The following is a 25,495-nucleotide window of genomic DNA, read 5'->3' as shown; positions in this document are numbered from 1 at the left end:
GTCACTCTCTACCATTTTACGTTGAGACAGGGATTGTCAATAAGTTAGAAGCTTGTTGTTTTGCCTAGGCTTAATGCTGGTCATTAAGCTCTTAGGTTCTTCCTAACCCCTCTACTCCAGTTCTGCAGTTATAGGCACAGGGAACCATGCCTGGCTTTTCAGATAGATGCTGAGGAATTAAACTCAGGTCCTTAGGCTTGCAGAGCAAGCACTCTGCCCACAGAGCCATCTCCATGGACCTCAGCTTAGTTTTCAGACAAGTCCTCTCACAGAACTGGGAGCTCACTAATTGCCTAGACTGGCTAGTCAGTAAGTCCCTGAGAGTCTCCTGTCACTGTCTCCCAGTGCTGGGTTCTATTTTATGACAGTCGTGTGAGTGTGCCTGTGAGTGTACATGAGTGTGTGAGAATGTGTGTGTGTGAGTGTATTTGTCAGAGTGTGTGAGTGTATGTGTGAGAGTGTGCATAAGTGTGAGTGAGTGTGTCTGTGAGAGAGTGTGTGTGCACGTGTGTGTGGGCAAGGGCACTTGGGATGGGATCTAGGGCCGTGTGCATGCTTTGCTAGTGCTCTCCCACTGAACTACACCCTTGGCCCAGCCCTGGGAAGTTTTTGTTTTTCTCTTTTTTTCCAGCATTCCAGCTGCTTGTCTGGGTGACCGACCACCCCTGAGTTTTGTGATTTGTCTGACACTGTTTTAAGTACCTTTCCCAAAATCTTCATAGCAGACTTCCTCTTTCTCTTTCTCATACATCCCAGCAGGAAGCAGTTACTCTGCGGCTCGGCTCGTTTTCCCCTTCATCACTGATCAGGAACTGTGGGAGAGTCACTAGAGGATCTGGGTCCTCTGCAACTTTCCAGGAGGGACTTTTCTCAACCTCTGTTTTCTAGAAAGGCCAAAAATGCTGCCACCTGTACTCTGATGCAGGAAGACTGGAAGCTGTGTTCACTTGAAGGAAAATGTGACAATGGATGCCAGGGGTGCCAGTGCAGCAAGGCCTCAGTGGTCTGACTGAAGGTCTGTGGTTCATTACTCTGGGTCCTGGGGTGAGCTTAGGATTGGCTGGGAGACCTGGGTTTGGTAGTTTTTAGTCAAGTTGGACCTGCAGCCTGTTCGATGTGATGGAAAGCTTAAAAATCCTTTGGTGACAGTAGACCAAGGGGAGGGGTTTTGGCTCTGTGCCACAGTCTTCTTATTATAGAATGGGTCCTGGGCCGCATGACCTCAAATTCTCTATTTAAGTTTATGATAAATGATTATATTATTCTGGGGGTTAATGTAGACGAGAAAGAGCTGTTGAGGGACCCTGTTCTGACCCCTTAACCCCAGGGAGAGGAAAAACAGGCTCTATAGCCACAGAGAGTTGCCAAGGGTTACTTGTCTAGATGTAAAGAGAGTAAATGGCCAGCATAAGGCAGAAAACCACAGGAGAGGCCATATCTGGGCATACGAGTACCTGGGAGTTGCGGTCAGAGAGACAAAGGAATAGCAGGCACTTTCCTGGTTACCCAGATGTCCTGGATGGCTGGGTTGGCATCTGAGGAGGCACAGGAGCAAGGGACAAGGTTGAGTCATTGATCCAAATCCCTTCTCTCTCAAGAGTCTACTTTGTGTGACTGGGCTGTCAGTGGCAGACATTCCTTACCCTTCCCTCTAACTCAGTCACATGACTTGCTTTGGCTAAGGAGGTGAGCAGAGTGATGCTGTCCTAATTCCAGCCATGGTCAAAAGACGCTTGTCTTCGAACCATTGCTTTTGACATGGGGCACTGCCCGAGACACCTTGCTACATATGGCAGAGCATTCGGCCTCGAGTGGGTCACACCCTTCCTCCCAAGGCATACTGGACACACACTTCCGTGGCCTGCCGCCAGGATCCCTGCACGGCAGGAGCACATGGCTTTGGGTAGAGCACTCAGCCTCCCACTGTCAGTGGAACAGAAAGGTAAATAGGAGCATGCTACCAGGGGAGGTTTGTGTGTGTGTTGTGAGTGTCATAGGACCAGCCTGTGCCTGGTGCAGGGAGAGCTCTGGCCCATGACCTGGTGTGTCTCTTGGAGAGCTGCCAGCCATAGCTTCTTCCTGGATATGGGTACTTTGCATGGTCACTGAACCCGCTCACTCATGCCACTTGGGACCCCAGCAAGGCCTTATGCTCCGGAAGGTCATCCCTCCCTGCTCTTAGCCTGGCCACACTGCCTTGCTTCCCTGACTGACAACCCTTTTTGTCTGACGGTTTTTCCTCCCATTTTTGCTCTCTCAGAAAGAACTTCTTTCCTTCCTTCCTTCCTTCCTTCCTTCCTTCCTTCCTTCCTTCCTTCCTTCCTTCCTTGAGACAAGGTCTATCTATGTAGCCAGGGCTTTCCTGGACTTGCTATGTAGACCAGGGGCTGGCCTCAAACTCGAAGAGTTCTGTCTGCCTCTGCCTCCTGAATGCTGGGATTAAAGGTGTGCGCCACCACGCCTGGAAGAGGCTAGTCTTTGTAATCACAACTAGCCATGCTCAGAGAGGACCATGCTGCTCACAGCGTCTTGACGGAGTGCAGGGTCCTCTGTGGCTTCATGCAGATCCTGATTTTTCCTGAGGATTCAAAGGCTGCCCCCTGAGCGCTTTGGGATATTGGCATTGTATGTTATCTACTATCACATGACAAAACCCTGGTGCCTGGGCCACATGGGGAAGAGGCTACTGCCAGGTATGGATAGCAGGAGGGGACACAGGAGACTGCCTTGAAAGCTGTCCCCATCCCCCTCCACCTTGACCTCTGAGCTCTTGTCTCCTGAGGCCAGTGCAGTGCCCACTCTATCAACGCAAGAGCCTGATGTGCAACCTAGAGACCCGGCATCCCTCTGTGGGAGGCGGTACTTAGTGCACATGGCCTGAAGGGGCAGAGGGGAAGAGGCTGGTGCCAGCCGGGTGTGCCTCAGTCTGGACCTTTCAGAAAGAAGCCTCAACTTCCCTGCACCGAGCCGACACCATGTTGCTTATCTTGACTCCAATGTTGGGGATCTCCACAGGGCACTAAAGCACCTCTGGGACAGCTGCCTAGCCAAACCTGGAAGGACCTCCCTCGAAGCTGGGTGCTGATTTCTGGGTGCTGACGAGACGCCTCATGAAGAGACAGGAAGAGGTATAACTGCTGGAAACCACACACCACACTTCAGTGACACACCCTTCCTCCCTGCTGAGAAGTCAGGGGCCCTGAAGGGAGCCCACTCCCCTCCTGTGAGCCAGTGGAAGCACTGTCCCCAAGGCTGGGTTCATTCTGACCTCAGTTATGCTCACAGGGAACAGGTAGAAAAGCCTGGAAACTGTAAGGATGCTTGCAGAGCCCAGGTTGGGGTCTGAAGTGAACACAGCCCAGCACCACTGGCACCATCTGGATCATGTGGAGATTCAGTGTGGGTATGGGGAGAACACACACACACACACACACCAAGGCCAAGTCTCGGCCAGGACCTCATGTGTGTGATGGCCAGAGGTTGATATCAACTGGTGTCCTCCCCATCGTTCTCCATCTTAGTTTTTGTGTCAGGGTCTCTTCTGGAGCCTGGAACTCACTGATCGAGCAAAATTGGCTCACCAGCAAGCCCTAGGAACCCTGTCTTCACCTTCCAGTGCTGGGATTACAAGAGCACATGCTCAACTTTTGACACAGGTGCTGGGGATCTGAACTCAGCCCTTTCCCAACTCAGCCATCTGCCATCACAAAGAAACCTCAGAACTGCCGAGCCCTTGGAGGAGGGGGAGCAACGGGCAGGGGGAGGACGGTCGGTACAGGAACCTGACAATCTGACACTAGGCAGCGTGGATGTCACGTGCTCCAGACCACAGCAGAAGCATCCGTTTCTGACCACAGAGATGAGGTGGCGGTCACTGAATGGAATGTTAGATGACACATTTCACAGGCGCCTCCTCAGCGTCCTTCAGCAAGATCATGGTCTAAAGACCCCCTCAATGCTACCTTCAAATGCCCATTCTTGCCACACAGAAACAAACCAGCCCCACAATGGCAATTTATGATTAACCAGAAAGAAAAAAAAACCCCACAATTGTTGCAGTTAATAAAAAAGACTACAGCTAACATGACCTCCCCGTGTTCAACACCATGGTCACACTCCTCTCCCTGAATGACAGACACCTGACATTTCACATGCATGTAACATGCATCTGAGCCATGTAATAGACCAAGCCTCCCCTGTGCACAGGGTCAGCTTAGTTTGCTGGGTCAGCAGCTGGGGAGCCCCAGCCATGCTGCCCTCCCACTCCTGAAGCAGGGCTCAGCATTGCTAACCGGGGAGGGGGAGGGAAATCACCCTGTGGCTGTAGCGTCTGTGACAAGGTCATTGTGAATCTGGGTGACTATCCTGTCCCCACCCCATCACCCCAGCATCTTTTTCAGGACTCAGGACAAATCCAGTTTGTGGATTAAGAGGCAGGGGCTGGTTGGGGAGAGCAGGCTTGCTCCCTGATCACAGTTCCCTCAGTTCCCACCTCTTAGCAACTATTGTAGGTGCTGTGTAGGGCTCAGGGGAGGAGACCCCAGTGGTGCCGATGGCTCAGAGTGAGCCACAGGACCGTGGCCCAGGGCTCTGAGCTGCGGAGGCAACAGACACTTGTCCCTGTCCATATCCGCGTACCCAGGCGGAAGTCCCCCTGTCTCTCTCTTCCTTCTTCCCTTCAACATACATAAGGCACTGGGGCCTCTTGCAAATACTGGGAGGCTCACAGCTTCTTCCCCACCCTTCCCCTACCGTGGCCACACCCTGCACCCTTATGCTGCTGGGGTTGGGGGAGGGGAAGTACAGGATGAGAAAACATGGTAGGGGAGGCCAGGAAGCCTGGGGCCCCAACGAGCTCCCTGGCAACACTGGCTTTGCCTCTGGCATGGAGACACCTGCCTTGCACAGGGCTGCATGGTAGGAAGGAGCTTTGAGATGCTCCCACCTCACCTTGTACTCCGCCTGTAGGAGGGCAGGGGGAGCCAGGAAGGGACAGGGACTCATCTCACTTCTTGTCAAGGTGGAAGACTAGGATTGGGCAGATGGGCAGGTTTTTCCAGGAGTCCCTGGAGGCTGGCACACACACACACACACACACACACACACACACACACACACACACACACACACACACACACACACACGTTCATGAAAGAACAGAGGCACCCTATGGAGCCCTTGATCTCCTAGTGTTCCCGCTGTCACCCCAGGGATGAAAGCCGAAGCCCTTGGGGAACTGTGTCTTTCAGGCCTCTCCACTGTATGCCCCGCTGTGCCTGGCCAACTGTCTGAGCAGCAGCTGGGCCTTGTGTGTGCTCTTTGCTGTGGGTCCTGGTAGGTTGGACGGACAGGAAGCCACACAGGGCCACAAGGAGCCTGGGGAGGTGTCTGTACCAGTGTTAAGCCTGGATATTCAGTAGCTTCACAGCCTTTCTCAGGGAGCCAGCATCACCACATTCCAGAAAGAAAGCCTGCCCTGGAAAGCACACCCCAAAAGCACCCTGGGTACCTGCTGTGGAACGGGACCTGTAGAGGAGACCATGTTCGGTGCGTCGGGTGGAAGGCTGAGTCACTGTCTGCTGAGCAGCATGCCACCAGGGACCACAGGCCCAACGGGAAGTTGTGCAGCAAGCTCCTGGGCCCTATGTGCGGCCACTGCTCAGTCAGAACTAACAAGCCAGGGACGCCAGGGACGCCAGGGCGTGGCCTCTGGTGGGAAGGCCCAGCCAGCCTTGGTGTGTGGACAGCGTGGCTGCCTCAGGGTCAGGAGTGGAGGGGAACAGAGAGTCAAAGGGGGGTAGAAGCATCCTGTGTTCTTGCTTCCTGTCCACAGGGCCCCTCCAGAAGGGAGCTGGACACTGCCTATCACCTGGGAGCCTCTTTCTCAAGGTGGGAAGGGGCCAGATCCCAGCAAGTCCGGGTGATGTTAAAGACAGCCGCTCATTGGAGCCAGCTTTGTAGGAAGCCCTGTTCAGCTGCCATCCATCTGTTTCCCCACGCCCTGGAAAGGCTCCCTTAGCCACCTCCCCTTCTACAGATGATGCCCTGAGGGTCCTGGAGGCTCAGACACAGGGCTGGAACCTAACTCAGGCCTGGCTGACTTTGATCTATGTTCTGAGGTTTCTGCCTGCCCTACAAGGAACCAGGTGACTTGGCAGTACAGACAAGGGTGTCCTGGGAGGGATGGGTTATGGGGGAGCCTCCAGTTGTGGGAAGGTTTCCTGCTGCCATGTAGTCCCTGACACACCTGTCAGGACCACTGCTGAGTAGTGGAATCGCAGTATAGCTAGCTTCACCGCGCTCCCTGCAACCAGGAGAGATCCCCAAGCTCTCTGACTGGAGGCAAAGAAAGGGATGGCGGAGAACATTCCGTCTCCCGTTAGGCTGGTCACCTGCACAGGACTGAATCACCAGCCTCAGGGCTGGCCCACTCCTTGTATACAATTCCCATAAGGGGGGTGGTGCTCGTCTTCCCCGAGTGCTAGGCTCTGCAGTCTCCCGCTCATGTCCCGAGGGACCCAGAAGATAAATGGGGAGATGGATGAGAGAAGAGAGTCGCTTTGAGTGTCCTGTGAGAAACTCAAGGCTTTGGGAGATGAACAAGAGGGAGATGGAAGAAGAAGAAAGTAAGAGCCACCGTGAGGGAGAGGCAGGGGGAGAGCGCGAGGCTGCCCATGATACAGCAACAAAGGACCCATGTCCACACTGTGTGCAGAACCCTTCAGCACGCCCAAGAACTCTGCTAGACCTTGAAGAGACTTGCTACACGGATAAGATGCTGAGCGACACCCATACGTCAGAAAATGCTAATCAAGACACGAGGAGCTACTGTCTCCTCTGCAGCAGGATGGCCGCCACCAGAAGCCAGGTGGAACGGGCAAGAGAGACGTGAAGACACGGGAGCCCTGTCACTGCTGCTGAGTGGACGCTTGTTTAGCTTCTGTAGCAAACACCCTGGAGGTCCCTCAGAAATAAAACACAACTGCCCAGGACCCTGCAATTCTGCTGCTGGTGTTTGCTCTTTGGATGAGAAACGCCCGCACTGGCACACATGTTTGAACACGTGGTCTCCAGGGGATAGTGCTGTTGGGGAAAGCCGCAGAGCTTTCGGAAGTGGAGCTGTCCTAGAGGGAGAGTCCCTGGTGCTGGGCCTTAAGGATTTACAGCTCAGCCCACTTCCTGTTAACTCTGCTTCCTGAGGAAGCAACGCGACCTGCCAGCTTCCTGCTCTTGCCTTCCTGCCTGCTGTGACATCTTCCCTCACCCCCCACGACAGACTGGATCCCTTTAGACCTGTGAGCCACAGGAAGCCCCTTCTCCCTTAAGTTGCTCTTGTTAGGGTACTTTACACAACCAGAAGACCCCCACCCACAAAGAACTGAAACCGGTGCCTTAAAGAAAGTGTCTGTACACCATGTTCATGAGTCCCTCGTTCAGGTGGAAGCGAGACACACTTGATTGTGGCCTACCCAGAGAACATAATACTGTTTCCTTAAAAAGGAAAGAAAATTTACACGTGCTACCACCTTGAGAACTGTAAGCCAGCCATAAAAAGACACTGTGACTCCACAGACAGGAGTATGGCTGTAAGGGCAAATGGGAGGGTGCTGTTCAGTGGCAAAGAGGTTCGGTGGTCGACAGTGGTGACGGCTTTGCTACAGTATGAAGGTCCTGGCCACCACTGAGCTGCATTTTTATAATGACAAGCTTTATGACATGTCTTTTACAATGACGCAACAGAAAGCACCCTTCACCTACTCAACAACTCGGCAGGTATGTCTGCCGACAGGTCCAGCCTATGACCTTACTTCCCAAATCACCTCCCAGGTGGGAAGGCCTGGGACACAGCCTGCAGCTGAGCCCTGACAGTGGCCGCTGGAAAGATCTGTTCCTGAGGGTAGGGAACATTCCTAGTGTGGCTGCACACCAGGGCCCACTGTAACTTTCAGCAGGAAATGGTGTTGGGGTATCTCATCAGGGGATGTTGGGGTAACCCAGCAGGAGGTGCTGGGGTACCCCAGCAGGAGATGTTGGGGTAACCCATCTGGGAGCATGGAAGATAGCACGCGCAGGCTGAGGGCTCATATGTTACAGCAGACTGTGCCCCTAAGTCACGAGTGCCTTGCTGATCTGGGAATCACCAGAGCTCTTTTGCTAAGTGACATCATCACGAGCCCTAAGTTACAGCGGGCCACTGAGGGAAGTCAGAAAGAGGGATTCAAGCAGGGGGACTATGGAGGGATGCTGCTTATCAGTGCGCTCCCTCTGGCTTGCTCAGATACCTTTCCTACCCAGCCCAGACTTACCTGCCTAGGGACGGCACTGCCCACAGTAGTGGGCCACTCCATCAGTTAACAATCAAACATAGCCCACAAACATAGCCACAAGCTAATATGATGGAGACAGTTCTTTAGCTGAGGCTTTTCTTCCCAAGTTTGTCAAGTCGACAATCAAGACTAGCCATCCCATCCTGGTTTTGGATAACTTTTTGAGGAGAAATAGCAAATGAACCTGATTTGATGGAACTTACATCCCTCTGGGCCAGCGAGGGTGCACATCTGAGAATGTCCAAGAGAACCAGGCTCCTGTGACAGGACTGTCCAAGTGAGGTGTTGAGGGTCCAGCACAGAGTTCTGGGGGTGCAGTTTCCTAAGCACAGTCCCGGCATTGGTGGGTACCAACATCTCCTTTCATCACTCAGCATGGTCCCGCACTGATGGGTACCAACATCTCCTGTCCCCCAGGATGCTAAGCAGATTACATCACTGAACGCCAGAAATGATGACAAAGGTCATCTCTATGCCTAGACCTGTCAGACCCACTCGGGTCTCTGGTGACAAACGATGAATCGGGTCCCTCTGCTGTGTGACGTTCTTTCCTGCATCTGAGGACATCTGTCATTGCTCTCCCCATCCTGTTCTGGAGAGTAAGGTGTGGGCTTCTAATCCTCCCACACATGTGTCTGCCATAGGCGGATCCATTTCTTTTGGACTGATGCTATGCAACATGCTTGGTGGGGGCTGAGACACCAAAGCCTTCCCAGACCAGAGAGGCAGGCCAGACGATAGTGCCTGACACCCAAGCTTATCTGCTGGTGTATGCAGAGCTGGAATCCAGCTGTTGAGGCCGGGCACTTGCTCCGCCAACAATTAGCTGAGCTTTGGAACATCAACACCCAGACCACCCCCTTTTCTAAAGTGACAGTCACCCAGAGCTCAGGGCAGTACTATTTATCTGGCCATTGAATGGAGGTGGCCGGTGTCTTTGCTCCTGAATGGGGCTGGCAAACTGCTGCTGGCTGGGGGCTGGAACAAAGCAGGCACCCGACTCTGACATTTCTAAATGGTTGGTAGAAAATCTAGAGAGAGGGCATCTTTCATGACTCATAGAATTACATAAAATTCAAATGTGTGTCTGTAAGTGAGATTTTGCTAACAGCCACACTCGCTTGTCTCAGCTCGGTCTGTTAAAACAAAATACCAGACATGAGGAGGCTTACACAATGGACATTTCCTTCTCACGGGTCTGGAGGCCACAAGGCCAAGATCAAGGTGCTAGCAGGCTCAGATCCCCAGCAAGGCTCTTCTTGGCTCAGAGTTGGCTGTCTGATCTTTGTGCTGGGCCATCATAAGGCAGAGCAAAGCGGCGGCCTCTTAGCTTTGTGAAGACGTGGACTTCAACAAGGGGCTCAATTTCTCAGGGCCCTGGATTCTGATCTCCCCCCAAGACCTTGTTCCTTAACACTGAAGGGTAGGGCTTCAACATGTGGCCTGGAGGAGGACAAAAGCATTCAGCCTGGGTAACTGTCTCTGCTGTCGGTTTTTCACACAATGGCAGATTGATCTGACGATCTGGACTAATAATGAACTGCACCTCAAGGACCCCAGCATCAGCCTGTCTGCAGCCACCGAGACTGTACTGCCAGCAAGCCTAAGGTGTTTTATAATCTGCCAGTTACAGAGAACAATACGCAGATCCTTGGCTCAGAGGTTAGAACACGGCTATCCAGGAAGGCAGGGACTGGGGAAATGACTTAGTTGGTAAAACGCTTGCTGTGTAAGCATGGGGAGACAAGAGACAGACACAAAGAGAGACAGAGACAAAGAGACAGACACACATGGAGGGCTGTGCCTCCCCTGCAGACACCATGACTCCTGCCTGATCTGCTTCTTACATCCCCACCCCTCATTATTTCTGGCCTCTAACCCCACATACCTGTCCTAGTTTGTGGGTTCTAACACCTGGACCTGTCTGTGGTCACTGAGGACAGATGACAGACAGGTGCCCCTCTGCCCTGTCTCCATGCACTCTTGGCCACTGGGTTCCGTTCCTCCCGCGCACTCGGCTGAGTCTTCAGCGTTTGCCGCCTTCCCAGCCATTCTGGGTGGTTCTGCTGTGTCTTCCTCGTAAGAGATCACAGGCTCTTCTCCTGGGGATTTGATCTGCTAATCCACTTTAATATCCAGTACTGAAGGCAAACCCATTTCAGTGGTGGCGTGACAGGTGGCATGTAGCCTGTCCCCATTCATAACCTCACTCTGGAGTGAAGGCAAACCCAAAAAGGTTCGGGCGATTCCGGGCTGGCTTCTGCTATGGTCTCCTGAAAGGATCCTCACTTCACAGCCCAGTTACCCAAGAGGACAACTTGGGGATATCGCCACTGTCCACACTTTACACAATTCTATCACACGGAATCTACACGTTGACAGGGTATCAGCATATTGCAGGGAAAGGGTCCCCAGAAGAAGTGAGGTTCCTTCCACCCACAGCCAGCCTTGTTTCATACCATCCAACCTACTCTCCACTCTTAGATCTTAGGAGAACAGAGTGGGGAGGAGGGCACGAGGATCTAGGGGACCCTGCTGGAATCCTGGGCACCAATGGGGGGTCCTCTTTGTTCTAACAGTTGAAGCTGTCCATAGGTGACGGATGAGCACTCTAGCTGGGGTACGTGTTTCTCAGTATGCAGGGATCTGAGGTTGATCACATGGCTGTCTTGTGCAAAGATAATCTCTGCACCAGAGCAACCTAATTCCTGCAGACTCCTCTAAAGCCCAGAGCTAACACTGGTGTAATAAACACCACACTCCACACCAACAAATACCACCTTTGTCCTTATTAGCACATGGGACTTTCCCCAGGGTGCGGGGCGCATGAGCAAAGCATTTCTGGGTCTATAGAGGGTGGATCAGCAAACCGTGTGCCATGAAAGCTCGAGGGCTTGAATCTGGGTCCCCAGCATCCACACAAACAGCCGGATATGGCTCTGTGTGTGTTCAACAAGAGACTCTGTTTCAAATATATATTTGAAATTAAGGAAGACACTTGATATCGATCGGCTTCTGGTCTCCACACGGATAATCACACGTGTGTAATTGTATGTCCCTGACTCCCCACCCCCCAATGAATTCAATACCCATCTCTGGCAAGAAGTGTGGAAAAGCCCGCAGGACAGGGCAGAACTCCAACAATTTAGGGATTTGCTGCTTGTCAGTTTCTGGGGGCACAAAAGCAACCAGAGACTGTGTGTAAAGGGAGAGATGTGGCCGTGTGCTGATAAAACTCATTTACAAAAATAGGCGGTGGGCTGTAATCTGCAGATGCTGATTGCAATGTCTGTCTGTCTGTCTGTCTTTATCTACCAAGCTGGGTGTGGTGGTGCACACCTTTAATCCCAGCACTCAGGAGACACAGGCAGGTGGATCTCTGTGAGTTCGAGGCCAGCCTCGTCTACATAGTGAGAGTTCCAGGACAGCCAGGACTACATAGCGAAACTCTGTCTTAAAAACACAAAGACCAAAACCCAACCAAACAATCCCCCAAATGCCAGGCACCACCCATGATGATGAGATTAAGGCAGGTGTGTAGACCCTCATGTTCTCTGTGCTCGGCATTCTGACCACCATGTAGCTGGGGGCTGCACACATTGGGGGGGGGCTGCCCAGTTCTTCTATGGGGGATATTCTGAGTCTGGAAAGGGGACCCCTCAAGGTCAAAGAAGAAGGGTTCTGGCCAGACAACCCTTTGTGCTGATGTCTGAGTCGCTACCCTTGCTGCTTGGCTGGGTCACGGGATGAGGACAGCATGGTGGGGACCCCCCAACTCAGAGCTGTTTTCACTTTGCCATCAATTCTACTCTACCAAAGGACTGCAGTCCCGATGAATCTCTTCCGGAGTGAACGCTGCTGTAGCGCCATCTTCCCAGCTTCCCTCCGTGCCACTGCTCATCTGCAGAGGCTCAGAGCTGAGGACAGCTGGCCGTGCGACGCAGGCTGCTGCCTTTGATGCTGCACTATTTTTGGAGACTCTCTTTGCCTCATTTATTTTTGATTTGAGTTGCTCACACAGACTGTGTGTTCTCATTCTCCCTCTTGCACCGAGTTAAATGCATGTAGTATTTTTAAACCCAGATTGTGTCACCTCGTGATTAGCAGAGATGAGCCACGCACCCAGACAGCGCTGGCCAAGACGGGGGCCTCCTGGTTCAGCCCTTGGCGTTGGGTGATCTCACTATTCTGAGTGCTGAGGTAGGGCCGTCCTGGGAAGGAAAGACTGGGTCTTGTGGACCAAGGCCCTGCACTGAGAACCATACTGTGAGTGGCTGGGGTCCAGGAACATGTCAGCGACGTTCTCCAAGAACCACAGTGGAAGGATGGAAAGGTACCTTCCAGATTGCAGCCCTGGATCAGGTCCCTGTAGTGATGGGTGTCAGAGCGGTTGGTGACTTGGGATGGTCCTGGTGAGGCCTTGGGAAGGGATTTATAGATATTCCTGCCATCAGCTGTTACCATCACTAGACACAGATGACAATTATGGAAACTGAGGTTTCAAGAGGCAAAGCTAGCCTGCCCCTGCCACTGGGTGAATAGCAGATCTGGAAATCTCCTCAAAATTAGAGTCCTGGGCCATCCCCAGCAGAGCATCCTCATTACAGGGGAGCCTGAGTCCTTCCAGGAGGTGAGCCATTTGTCAAGCGACTGGGAGACTCCAGGTGTGAGTGGGAGGCTTGGGTCAGGAGGAGAGATGGGATGGATGACTCTGTGCTGATGAACTTGGGGCCTCAGAGTTAGCCCATGCGTCCATGCGGGGTGTGAGGGAAGGTAAGAGAGCAGGTGGGTTCGGGACGCTGGTGGCTGGGTGCAGCCCGAGTGCTCCTTGGACATCTGGGAGGGAGCATGACGGTGTTCCTAGTCATGGTGCTTCCCTCTCTTCTGCTGCAGCGCCTTTGTGGGACTCCCTTCCATGCTCTTCCTTGGGGTCTCTCATCAACTGACACCTGTCCCGAGGGCTCTGTCTGTCATGCAGTTTCGCACGTTTTCTGTCACGCATGCACTTCAGCCCGCGAGCAGCGCTCACTTCGGTGTCCACCCAGAGTATGACCCGGGGCGCGTCTCATTTCCTGCTTAGCTCCTTCAGACCTCGCGACAGGGCCTAAGCCTGGCCAGCGTCCTGCATGCCCCTGCCCAATGCGTGCAGTTCACCTCTTTGTTGTGGACAAGCGGCTCTTTGCTTACAGATAACACAGGTGTCAGCATGGGGCCCAGGGTTAGCAGAGGCAGCACAGCAGTGGGAGGCCATGTTCAGCTGCTCCTCCTGGAGAGACAGGGCGTCCAGCGGTGTCTTCTGTCTCCTCCGGGAGGTTCTCAGCGGAAGGCAGCTGCACAGGCCCCAGGCTTTCAGTTTCTGGCTCAGCCAGGTCTATGGTCCTCCACCAAGACGATGTTGGCTCCTGAAACCTGCATGAGGTACTAAGGTTCTAGTGGCAACGCCGCGACACACGTGAACACACACCCACGTGAACACACACCCACGTGAACACACACCCACGTGAACACACACCCACGTGAACACACACACGTGAACACACCCCCACCCCCACACATACCCCGTGTATACAGTCCTCTGTCACTAATTCCATGATCACTTCCCCACCTGTCTATCATCATCTTGGATACCTCTACCATTTATTTCCATCTCTACCATGAGAGTCTTCCCAACTCTCTCACCACCACGCCCACCACCATCTGCACCCCCACCGCGACCCTCTCCACTACCTTACCCACCAATCAACACCATCTTCACTTCCACCACGGCCCCTTCCACTAGTCCTGTTACTGTGACAGCCATCGCTATCATGCCTGCCTCGTCCATCTCCAACACCATCACCATCTCTGTCTCCACCACCTCCACCATGGCTATCCTCACCATCTCTGTCAAGACCACACCCACCATTTCTACTCCCACCACGGCATCTTCATCACCTCTATCACTGTGTTCAACCAACTCAGCCGTCTCCATCACCTCTGTCACCACTAACACCACGATTAATACCTTCATTTCACAACCATCCCCACCCATTGTGTCCATCACCGTCACCATGTCCACAGTCTCTGTTACAACCATCTCACTGTCTCTATCGCGACCATCTCACTGCCCCTATCGCGACCATCTCACTGTCTCTATCGCGACCATCTCACTGCCTCTATCGCGACCATCTCACTGCCCCTATCGCGACCATCTCACTGTCTCTATCGCGACCATCTCACTGTCTCTATCGCGACCATCTCACTGCCCCTGTCGCGACCATCTCACTGTCTGTCGCGACCATCTCACTGTCTCTGTCGCGACCATCTCACTGCCCCTGTCGCGACCATCTCACTGCCTCTGTCGCGACCATCTCACTGCCTCTGTCGCGACCATCTCACTGCCTCTGTCGCGACCATCTCACTGCCTCTGTCGCGACCATCTCACTGCCTCTGTCGCGACCATCTCACTGCCTCTGTCGCGACCATCTCACTGCCTCTGTCGCGACCATCTCACTGCCTCTGTCGCGACCATCTCACTGCCTCTGTCGCGACCATCTCACTGCCTCTGTCGCGACCATCTCACTGCCTCTGTCGCGACCATCTCACTGCCTCTGTCGCGACCATCTCACTGCCTCTGTCGCGACCATCTCACTGCCTCTGTCGCGACCATCTCACTGCCTCTGTCGCGACCATCTCACTGCCTCTGTCGCGACCATCTCACTGCCTCTGTCGCGACCATCTCACTGCCTCTGTCGCGACCATCTCACTGCCTCTGTCGCGACCATCTCACTGCCTCTGTCGCGACCATCTCACTGCCTCTGTCGCGACCATCTCACTGCCTCTGTCGCGACCATCTCACTGCCTCTGTCGCGACCATCTCACTGCCTCTGTCGCGACCATCTCACTGCCTCTGTCGCGACCATCTCACTGCCTCTGTCGCGACCATCTCACTGCCTCTGTCGCGACCATCTCACTGCCTCTGTCGCGACCATCTCACTGCCTCTGTCGCGACCATCTCACTGCCTCTGTCGCGACCATCTCACTGCCTCTGTCGCGACCATCTCACTGCCTCTGTCGCGACCATCTCACTGCCTCTGTCGCGACCATCTCACTGCCTCTGTCGCGACCATCTCACTGCCTCTGTCGCGACCATCTCACTGCCTCTGTCGCGACCATCTCACTGCCTCTGTCGCGACCATCTCACTGCCTCTGTCGCGACCATCTCACTGCCTCTGTCGCGATCTCACTGCCTCTGTCACTGCCTCTGTCGCGACCATCTCACTGCCTCTGTCGCGACCATCTCACTGCCTCTGTCGCGACCATCTCACTGCCTCTGTCGCGACCATCTCACTGCCTCTGTCGCGACCATCTCACTGCCTCTGTCGCGACCATCTCACTGCCTCTGTCGCGACCATCTCACTGTCTCTGTCGCGAGCATCTCACTGTCTCTGTCGCGACCATCTCACTGTCTCTGTCGCGACCATCTCACTGTCTCTGTCGCGAGCATCTCACTGCCTCTGTCTCGACCATCTCACTGCCTCTGTCGCGACCATCTCACTGCCTCTGTCGCGACCATCTCACTGCCTCTGTCGCGACCATCTCACTGCCTCTGTCGCGACCATCTCACTGCCTCTGTCGCGACCATCTCACTGCCTCTGTCGCGACCATCTCACTGCCTCTGTCGCGACCATCTCACTGCCTCTGTCGCGACCATCTCACTGCCTCTGTCGCGACCATCTCACTGCCTCTGTCGCGACCATCTCACTGCCTCTGTCGCGACCATCTCACTGCCTCTGTCGCGACCATCTCACTGCCTCTGTCGCGACCATCTCACTGCCTCTGTCGCGACCATCTCACTGCCTCTGTCGCGACCATCTCACTGCCTCTGTCGCGACCATCTCACTGCCTCTGTCGCGACCATCTCACTGCCTCTGTCGCGACCATCTCACTGCCTCTGTATCGCGACCATCTCACTGCCTCTGTCGCGACCATCTCACTGCCTCTGTATCGCGACCATCTCACTGTCTCTATCGCGACCATCTCACTGTCTCTATCGCGACCATCTCACTGTCCACCTCAACGTGACCAACTCCACCCCTCCATCCCACTCTCCCTCCACCATTCCTATCTCTAATGTCTGCACCCTGACCTCCATCAGCTCTCTTTACCAGCACTATTTCTATTTCTGCCATTTCTACCTCTACACTTCAAGCCAGCTCCACTCTCCCAAGTACTTTGCTTTCAGTGGTTGGCTCTTGGACTCCTTCCCCCAAGACGAGTCCACTGTTGTAGCTTCAGTTCTTACCTTCAGAGCTAAGGGCCCACAGCTGTACCTGTTGTCGAGCCCTCTACTCTTATGTTCCAGGTGTTGGCTTGTTCCACAGGGGTATCCCTGAAACACTCCATGTCAGAGCCACCTCTACCACTCGCTTTGGGAGCTCCTGTTTCCGTGTCACTAGAGACTAGTCTCTTTCTCAACACCAGATCTCCCCTGTTGTGCCTTAGTCTAATAGTCAGTCTTACTCTAACACAGTGGTTCTCAAGCTTCCTAATGCTGCGACCCTTCAATACAGTTCCTCATGTTGTGGTTGACCCCAACCACTAAATTATTTTCATTGTTACTTCATAGCTGTAATTTTGCTACTGTTATGGATAGTAATGCAAATATCTGTGTTTTCTAATGGTCCTAGGTGACACCCATGGAAGTCATTTGACCCCCGCAAGGGGTCATGACCCACAGTTTGAGAACCCCTGCTCCAGCACCTTCAGTCTCAAGCCCAAGTCCTAGCTTGACATTTCAATGCCATCTACGTTTCCAGTTCTCATCCTGCTTCTGCCTGCTCTACACACCCGTTTGCTTCTTGCACACCTGTTTTAGGCACACCTGTGCACTTCTCCCTCTTGCTCTCATCCCTGCACCCATATTCTTACTGTTGCTGCTGGAGGGGATGCTAGGCCTCTCCATGAACCGGGAACTTCGCCACTCACAGGCTCCATTGCAGAGACCCTAGACTCCAGGTCTGGATAGGCTGTCCTCCACTATTCATGGTGGTTTCCCTTGGGTGAGCAGCAGCATGGAGGGATCTGCACCTTCCATTCCTAGCCCTCTGTCTACTTGAATCTCCTGAAAGGCACCTTGTATGACCAAGAGCTGGGGCTGGCAAAGCCAGTACTGCTCCCGAGCTTCCCAGCCTTCTATACCACACCTCAATGGTACTTCTGGAGAACACTCTCTACAGCATTCTAGTTTGACAATGAACTGCTAGCCCCGTTCCTGGGGACCATGCTGCTGCCGCCGCCACTCTCTACTCAGCCAATGAGAGGTACGGGGGGGCTGACTGTCTAACTGGGGCTTCATCATCTCTTTAGTTTCCCTCCTCTTTAGCTTGCCCTTGACACCATGATACCTGCGAACTAAGGAAACTTGGATGAGTGGAGGTGGCAGGGGCAGAGTTCCCAGCACAAAAGTTGTGTGTTCATCCTGGGGTCCTCAGGACCAACGAGGCGGGATTGTCAGAACATGCCCTGTGCACTCCTGGTCTCACTAGTGAGGGTCTAAAATTTACATTTACTTCTCCTAGTTTCCTCTTAAGGAAGGCAAGAAACACTGGATTTGCTATAGGGATAACAAGTTCTGTTTCAGAATAGTTCATTAAAACCAACGTAAACTAGTTGTGCATGATGGCACATGCCTTTAATCCAGTACTTGGGAGACAGAGGAGGAGGATCTCTGTGAGTTCAAGACCAGCCTTGTTTACATAGTGAGATCCTGTCTCAAAACAAGCACACAATTAACTTTGAATAAGGTATAGGAAAACTAAGAAGTGGGACTAGTGAAACGCACATACACTTTGAATAATCAAATTAGAGACCTAAGTGAGAGAAACACTTGCCAGGGCCAGAGGGAGGCGGGGACACCAAGGACCAGGAAATGCTCCTTGGTGACCACAGGCCTCATGGCCTCATTCCCAGAATTCCCAGGAGGAGGCATGTACCCGCCAGAGTGGAACCCCAGGGCACAAAGTGAATTCCAGGTCATCTTGCAGTATCTTTTTCTTTAAAACTAAATTTATAACCCCTTCTGTGAAAATGTGTCAGCGTTCCTCCCATTATAGGGAGATGACCCAGAGCACTGAGGGAGAACCCAGGCAAGACACTATGTACAAAGCCAGCCCTAGTGGGGGGCTCTGCAGGGGTGGTGGTGGACGGGGCTGAGGGCCTCTCTAGCCAAACTGCCTGCCATCTCCACCTGCTCATCTGCCCTAAGTGATGTCAGGGAAGAGCTTCACAGTGTCCATGTGGGATGCTCTACCCCAGGCCACGGAGTTGTCACTGAGCCTCCTGCCTGTGGAAGTGACTGACCTTCACAGCTGTCCTGTCCTCCAGCCAGCTTCCCGCTGCTCTGAAAAGACAAACGGCCCAGGACTCCTCCCCCAGACCCAGCCTCACAATGTCATCTTGCTCCCAGGATGCAAATGTCCATCCAAGGCCCTGTTTCAAACATGGATGTGGAGTGTGGCCTTCGGTTGTGGGAAAGAGATCGGCCATTCATTTCTGCTTCCCAGGGGCGGAATGTACCGGGTGCCTTTGCTTCCTACCTGGGGCACGCCTGCTTCCTTGCCTTAACACCTTACTGCGCCTGTTCTCAGAAGGTGCAGGGCAGGACTGCCTAGAGCCTCTTGGGGGGTACCCAGAGCATAGTCAGGGTGGGAGACACATCTTCTTCCAGGCAGCAGATCTGTAGTAGCAGCTGTGACGAGGTCCTTCTGGCCAACCCCACTCTTATAGCTTTTTTTTTTTTTTTTTTTTTTTTTTTTTTTTTTTTTTTTTCCTGCAACCTCAAAGTGCACTCCTTTGTCCTTTCGCTGTCTTGTCCTTTAGGGGGTACACAGAGGTCAAAGGAGCCCACCTCTGGGGGTGGGGAGCAGGCTGGCTATCACACATCACCGGACATGGGCGTGGCTTGCTGTCTTTCTCATAAAACCTAAGCCTTTCCCACTAATCCTTGGGGCCCAATGGCTCAGCCTTCAGAATTCTTATTCCACTGTGCTAGAGAGAGGGGTCACCAGAGAGACAGTGTCTCCTGGGTTCTACTCTTACCCGCTCCCTGGGGGCAGCCATGGAAACCTGTGAGGATCCCAGGCTGCTCCCCTCAGTACTTTTGAGCCCTGGGTACTGCTGTTAATAGCCCAGCCCCTCCTGGAGGGCCGGCTGTGGTCGTGTCTACCTGGCCTCCAATTTCAGAGGCAGAAACCCTATATCCAGTGGATAATCCATAAGCTGGTGGAAGGGTGGGGTAGTGAGAGCAGGAGGGCCACTCTCCCACACAGAGGGAGAGAGCCACAGACACACATGCACACACACACACACACACACACACACACACACACACACACACACACACACAAACACGCACGCACGCACGCACGCACTGCAGAGACTGGGAGCATCTCCTGCTCCTTGCTGGAAGAAGGAGATATCTACCATAAAGGGATAAAGAAAATGCTGAGTCTTCTCTCACGGCCAGACTGAGATTTTAAGGGAAGCCAAAGCAGGAGAAACCCAGTGCGGGGTGGGTGGGGGGTGGTGGGTGGTGGTGGGGAGGAAACAGAATCTGTGCCTAGGAGACTGTGTTCCAGTGCCTGACTCAGCAAGGCACGGGAGGGGGTGCTGACTGCTCAGCACCCAGCTCTGTGCAGGGACAGACAGATGGAACAAGCTACAGTCTGGCTGGAGGGTGGGTTTTAGTGGTGTGTACCCCATAGCGAGAGAAGGCAAAGCCTGGGCGTGTCTAACGTGGGAAACTTCAGGGGGAGTGTTACCAAGCAACCCAGCAGACCCTCTACCCTATGGCCATTCATTCCTGCCCCCAGATGTGGTTGGGGTCCCTTGCTCTCTGGAGCTCTGGATAAATCTACCCCTCTGGGCCAGCACCCACAGTGGCTGGACAGGACACTTGCTTGGGGAATGGCTTGTGCTGTCCCCTCTCTCGAATGATGCTAATTTCTGCAATAGCTACTGGATGGGAGCCCCCTGTCTCTGAGCATCCCTGGGCAGTGACACTCTGGCCACTGTGTCCAGCCAGGTGCCTGGTGTGAAAGAAGGCTAAGTGCTCTGGGCCGATCCCCAGAGCCTGGTGTCATCCATGGGTATGCCTCTCAGCAGCTCTGTCAGTGTGTGGGAGGTGGCCCTCAGTCACCATCCTGAAAAAACTAGTCTGGGTCTGCTCTGCCCTGTTTCCACGGCAGAGCAGAACCAGACACTGGCTAGGCATTGCAACTAGGGATCTGCCCCTGGTACCGGATGTGGCCCCATTTTCCAGCCTCTAAGATACTCATCCCTGGGCCTTCCCAGGAGGAAGCCAGCCTGGCTTCCTAAATGGCAAGTTTATACCTTAGTGCTCCCATGGGATGCTGTGTCTCGTCACCTGTGCTGGGATAGCCTCCTCCCAGGCCAAGCCTGCCCCAACCTGGGATGCTGAGCTTCTGGAATCAGGAGGGGTTGTACTCCCCAGACCTGCCATCTGGAATGGGCAGATGCGACCCTGTGATGAATCTCACTCAGTCACAGGGTGGCCCTCAGCCGGTGTGGGCCCCATGGCTGTTTTTCCTGAGACGAGACCCCACACAATGGCTCTGGACTCCCATAACCCATCACACTACCTCACCTCTCAGCCTGGAACACTTGGTTTAGAATTCCTGCTGGAGGGAAATTGATCACCAGACTAGGAAGTAAGCCATGGAAGCTTCCAGATGGAGCACTCAGGTTGTGTCTGAGGTGGACACGGGGCGGGGGGCAGTAGTGGGAACCTGCTGTGTGCTGTGGTGGGTGCTATCACCCCAAAGTTACATCTAAGTCCCTTTTCCTGGTGCCTGTGAACGTGACATTATTTGGCCAAAAGGTTTGTGGAGACGTTTAAGAGAGAGACCCTGAGATGAGCTCATCCTACACCAGTGTGGCCCTACCTGAAGTGACAAGTGTCCTTGTAAGAAGTGACAGACACCAAATGCATGTGATGGCAAAAGCTGAGGTAGTGTCTGAAAGCCAAGGAACACCACAGACTGCAGCAGCCACCAGAACCACAGAGAGGCCTGGAAGAGGACCAAGAAGAAGACCCCTTGTCCCCAACACTGCCAAAGGTCACCGTCCTGCCCACATGTAGACTTTTGGTACTAGGAAATGAACATGTCTAGCTCTCCTCATCTATGGGGTCCCAGATGCCCCAATGTCTGAAATCTCAAGTAGTACCAAGACTTTTCCGATATACAACCCTGACCGCAGAATAACTTAATGTTTAAATTAGGCTCCCTAACAGGTTAGCAATAACAAAATAACAATTACAAAAATATACCCTAAGATGTTACTTAACCCTAAGAGTTACTAATTGTTTATTTCTAGTAATTTCCTTTTAATATTTTTCAGGCTGCGGTAACCAGAATGGCTGAAACAGAAGCATGGACAGGGAGCAGGGACACCCTGACGTTTAAGCCCTTCCATCCCTAATATCAGTTCTTAAGGAGGCCAAGACACAGCCTTCTCTGGGAGAAGACCATCCCGGGGTCTGGAGCCATGTGGCCCAGCCTCCCATTGCTGCTCGCTCAGTGGGAGAGGGCTCTGCTCTCCGCTCTTCCCTGCGAATAAGTAACATCGTTTCAAAGAGGATTACCCTCTCAGCACCACATGACAGAAGCATGAAGGATTAATTCCTTGCCCATCAGCAATCTGAAAGCCACCTGCACTCCACCCTGTCCACTAAAGCCTGGATGAGTAAAAGCAGAAAGAAAACCGTGGGGGTACTGTCTTCAACATCACATAATTAACAACAGGGAAATAATACTGTGGTGAGATTCTTGTGTGGACACGGTGTGCTTATTTGGGAAAGTTGTTGAGCAATACAGGCCTGAAGCCTAGATTCCAAAACCCTGCTTATGTGACCTTATCCCATAGGGCCGAAGGGAAACGGCGAGCTGTCCATGAATGTTTGCCAAAGCCTCATTTAGAAGAACAAAATGAAGGATGTAATGTCTAAGACAGACATAGTGATGCACACCTTTAATCCCAGTATTAAGGAGGCAGAGGCAGGTGGATCTCTGTGAGTTCAAGTCCAGCCTGGTCTACATAGTGAGTTCTGGTGGGGGCAGAGAGGGGGGAGGTCTAGTGACTTTTAGAGAAGCAGGGAGGGATGTGGTCACTCAAGCCTGGCCCTTGTTTGCACCATCTGTGCTATGGTGCAGGGTGAAGGCACATGGGTACCTAGGTGTTTGCAGGGGGTGCACGCAGATAGGTGAGGATGACCATGGTGATTACACCTATCACTTTCTGGTGAAGGAGAGGAAGACAGACCTCTTCAGGTAGGTTGGGGACCCCACAGAAACCTCTTCCTTGGAAGATGTTAGCAAGCATGGGCGGCCAGCAGGGGCCTTCATGTCATCTCACTGTTTCTTAGCATTGTGGTGCCACTGGCCCAGGAATGAGGTCATGAGTGAGGGAGTACCTGCCTGGTTGATGGGGTAGCCCTTGGGGTGTCTATCTCATGGGTGTCCAACCTACCTAGCCCGTGGTCACAAGAGCATAAAGACATTTATTTTCTGTGACACTGGGACATGGCTTTTCCATCTATAAAGTTCTTGCCTCAGAACCCCCAAACAGAAGTACAAAAAACACCAATCAATTATCTCCTGATGGTGTTTTAAGTCCATTTATGGTTCTGTGTTGGGCTGCATTCCCAGCTACCCCGGGTTGCAAATTGCTGTGGACCACAGGTTGGAAGGCACGCCCTTGGTAGGCTTGGGGGAGTCTAACACCAAAGAACTCTGTCCATTGCTAACTGTGTGACTCAGGCAATGCCTAGGTCTAGGCCCTGAAAAGGTAGGGGTAGCTAGAGGGTTAAGAGTAAGCTCACGTAAGTTATTGAGCCATTAATTATCTCAAGAGCTAACCCACAGCGAAGGCCAGCCGCCAATCTGAATGAGTGACCATAATATGGATGGCAGTGACTGGCACAGTCATTGTCCTTAGCTCTCAGGGTCAGCTGGGGCTCTTCCTTCAGTGAGGGTGAACATCCAGCTGTCCATCCCTCTCCACTAAGGCATGCTGGGAGCTACTTGGCCTCCTCTGTCTATCTCCTGGGAACACTTGGTCTGGATGCCCTGGATGGCTTCTACAGAGTTGAGCATCGGGGCTGCACAGTTAAATGCCTCCACTGTGAAAACATGAACCCTGTCCCACCTTGGCAGAGCAATGCGGACGCTGAAGGACTGGGAGACAACCCAACTGTGCCGACACCGGCACACTGAGATGCCAGTTCCAGGACCACAGCTGCCTGTGTGTGCAGGCATCGTGTCTGAAGGAAGCCTCCTTGTCTCAGGGATGTGTCCCTGTCTCCTGTCATCTCTGGCCTCACCTTGGGGTGTGGAAAGAAACCTTGGTATGAGCCAGTTCTCTGGCCCTCGATAGTTGTGAAGGTCTCCTTCTGTCTGCCAGGGCTAGCCTGAGAAGGATGAGATCCTGGAGGGTCCCCAAGGTGGAGGTTTTTGTCTTGAGGCTCCTTCAGGGCACAGATGTCTTACAAGTCAGCTCCTCGGGGTGGGGGAGATAGACGGAGAGGCACCGCAGGGCTACACGACTGTCTGCAGGCTGAGCTCTGTCTACAACCAGGGGCAGCACACGTGGGTCAGTCAGGGAGGGGCTGGGAGGCAAATATACTGCCTTCAGAGAACCTGGGCGTTTAGAGTCTGTGCATCAGCCTGTGTCTGGTGAGTGTGTGTTTGCCCAAAGGGACACGGTAGCGCTGCTGCTGCACTTTGTAGTGGGCTACCTCTTGTGCCGATGAAATTTGTCATTGTGTATGAAGGGCTACCTAGAGAACGGAGCCTAAAAGTGGAGATCCCAGACGGACGGGCAGGCCTGCTGCACAGAACTGGGCTCTGGGGAGGGCCTAGCGCACATCTGATTCTGCGCAGGAGTAGGGTCCCCTGTCTCAGTGGAAGAGGATCACCTCACCCATGTCCGCTTCTTGCCCCATCCCAGCTCCACAGAGGGTGCCTGGTCAGGAGCACGGTGACCCCAGCTCTACCAACAATTAGGATTCTACGTCAGCCTCAGTTTCCCTCTCCTTAAAAGGAAGAGGCCGACCTACAGGCACCGTGGAGGTGAAGATTCTGGAAGGAGCCACAGGCCGCGGGCTACAGGCTTTACCTCTAACACTGAACAAAAATAGCCGGGCCAGCATCTGGCTGAGTCTGGGGACAGGTGTTCTGCGCCTCCCAGGAGCTGCGAGGAGGGTCCCTGGCTTAGGGCTCCCCCAGCCTCCCACTGCTCCACATGGTGTACCCTGGGGCCTGGCCAGGCCTGGGCATCCATACAATCCAGTCAGTGGCTGGGGTACCCCAGAAGCTCTCCACAGTTACCATGGTTACCAGATGCTACAGGGTAGGGTAAAACCCTTTCCACAGCACTCACCAGCAGCACTCACTGGGCTTTGCCAGAACTTTCTGGTGCAGGTGAGGCAGGGAGGGAGGGCCAGCTAGGCACATGGGCGCCGTGTGCGGGCGGGTATCTGGAGATAGGGTGGTTGCTACGGACAGCTTAGGGCCTGTGACCTTCCCTGAGCTTTCACCCTGGCCAGTTATCATCTCTCACACACTAAGCAAGTGGACCATCTCAGCCACAGGAGGCTGGACATTTTCCTTGAAGATGTTTGGGACCCAAGATCTTTGGTAACTCAGACAGACCAGCCCCTTCCTCATGATGCCCAATGCCTTGTACTGTCTCCTCCTGTCTCAGTGCCATCTCCTGGCTACGGGTTTCAGGGTTAGCTCCACCTCTCCTTTCCCCATTGCATTGCAGACCCTGCCACCATGACATTTCCAGGGTGGTTCACAGAGCCCCTTGGTCCTCTGATCATAAGTTCCCTCCCTCACTGTCAGGGTAGCAACCACACTCAACTTATGGTTCCCGTGAAGAGTGACATTCCCAGTCAGAAGCCTCACTGCAGCAGAAGTGGGAGAGGGCAGCATGCCCTGCACACCACAACCGACAGCCCATCAGGCCCCAGGGGTTAGCCTTCATTCATTTGAAAAAGCCCTTTCTGGGTGAAACCAGTTTTCTCTGGGCTCAGGGCCCACCGGAACAGTTACTTGTACTGGTGAGACAGTGTCCACGCCCCATAGGAGCTGGCCCAAGTGCAT

At 53.5% G+C, this 25,495-nt stretch overlaps 1 protein-coding gene across 4 annotated transcripts in view; it reads right to left on the bottom strand.

Moving 5' to 3' along the window:
* Kcnab2 (potassium voltage-gated channel subfamily A regulatory beta subunit 2) overlaps positions 1–25,495 on the bottom strand; it is an 86,928-nt gene that overhangs the window by 53,923 nt on the left and 7,510 nt on the right. The window contains exons 1-2 of one of the 4 annotated variants that reach the window (XM_027398399.2): positions 5,510–5,686; positions 1,455–1,535 (exon numbers count right to left, since the gene is read on the bottom strand). The exons of 1 other annotated variant lie outside the window; for it this stretch is intronic. The gene's annotated coding sequence lies outside the window, so the exon portion shown is untranslated. Of the gene's footprint in view, positions 1–1,454; positions 1,536–5,509; positions 5,687–25,495 lie in introns of those variants that run through there. 2 more of the 4 variants (XM_027398397.2, XM_027398401.2) reach the window with 2 other exon arrangements.

The sequence above is a fragment of the Cricetulus griseus genome, chromosome 2, assembly GCF_003668045.3.
Source record: "Cricetulus griseus strain 17A/GY chromosome 2, alternate assembly CriGri-PICRH-1.0, whole genome shotgun sequence".
Lineage (NCBI taxonomy): Eukaryota > Metazoa > Chordata > Mammalia > Rodentia > Cricetidae > Cricetulus > Cricetulus griseus.
The sequence above is the reverse complement of the archived record's forward strand: the minus strand, read 5'-3'. Positions and strand labels throughout refer to the sequence as shown.